Below are 1,258 nucleotides of genomic sequence, written 5' to 3' on the forward strand. Positions count from 1 at the left end.
ACAGATTTCTGATTCAAGGCCAGCTGGGTTACCAAGTTGACCAACGCATCCAGTTTGCCTTCAAGCTTCTTAGTTTCAGATGATGCAGATGGGTTTGTAGCTACCTCATGCACTCCTCTAATGACTATGGCATCATTTCTGGCACTAAACTACTGGGAGTTGGAGGCCATCTTCTCAATTAAATTTCTGGCTTCAGCAGGAGTCATGTCTCCAAGGGCTCCACCACTGGCAGCATCTATCATACTTCTCTCCATATTACTGAGTCCTTCATAAAAATATTGGAGAAGAAGCTGTTCTGAAATCTGATGGTGAGGGCAACTGGCACATAGTTTCTTAAATCTCTCCCAGTACTCATACAGGCTCTCTCCACTGAGTTGTCTAATACCTGAGATATCCTTCCTGATGGTTGTGGTCCTGGAAGCAGGGAAAAAATTTTCTAAGAATACTCTCTTAAGGTCATCCCAGCTCGTGATGGACCTTGGAGCAAGGTAATACAGCCAGTCCTTTGCCACTCCCTCTAATGAATGAGGAAAAGCCTTCAGAAATATGTGATCCTCTTGGACATCTGGGGGTTTCATGGTGGAGCAGACAATATGAAATTCCTTCAAATGTTTGTGCGGGTCTTCACCTGCAAGGCCATGAAACTTTGGAAGCAAATGAATTAGTCCAGTTTTAAGAACATATGGGACATCCTCATCAGGGTATTGGATGCACAAGCTTTCATAGGTGAAATCAGGTGCAGCCATTTCCCTTAGAGTCCTCTCACGAGGTGGAGGTTGTGCCATGTTCTCAGAATGTGCAAAATCAGAATGCTCAGAATCAGAATGCTCAGAATTATAATGCTCAAGATCAGGATGTTCAAAATCACCAATAACAGAATGCACAGATTCACCAGTTATGGAATGCTCAGAATGATCAAAAGGTATAAAATGATGCCTAACTAATCTATGAAATGTCCTATCTATCTCAGGATCAAAGGGTTGTAAGTCAGATGGATTGCCTCCAGTCATACACTACATTCAGCATGCACACAACTAGTTGCCTTGTCATGTAAATAAAGGTGTAGGTTTGAACTACAGCTACCCTCAAATAATATCCAAATGACTTGAAATTTTGTGAGCAACCCTATAAAATGATGAGAAGATAGCACAAAAAATTTTAGACAAAAATTCAAAGTCTAACTATGAAAGCTAAAAATGGTAGGTTAAGAAAAATAAGTGAATAAAACTTGAAAAATAAAAAACTTTTGACAGAATCG

The 1,258-nt window shown here is 40.4% G+C and overlaps 1 non-coding gene across 1 annotated transcript; it reads left to right on the forward strand.

The window, feature by feature from the left end:
• The first annotated feature begins 300 nt into the window (after positions 1–300).
• LOC114404523 lies at positions 301–407 on the forward strand. The gene has a single exon (XR_003665024.1). It is a non-coding gene; the product is annotated as a small nucleolar RNA R71 (small nucleolar RNA).
• Positions 408–1,258: the final 851 nt, after the last annotated feature.

The sequence above is a fragment of the Glycine soja genome, chromosome 2 (genome assembly GCF_004193775.1).
Source record: "Glycine soja cultivar W05 chromosome 2, ASM419377v2, whole genome shotgun sequence".
NCBI classification, from domain to species: Eukaryota; Viridiplantae; Streptophyta; class Magnoliopsida; order Fabales; family Fabaceae; genus Glycine; species Glycine soja.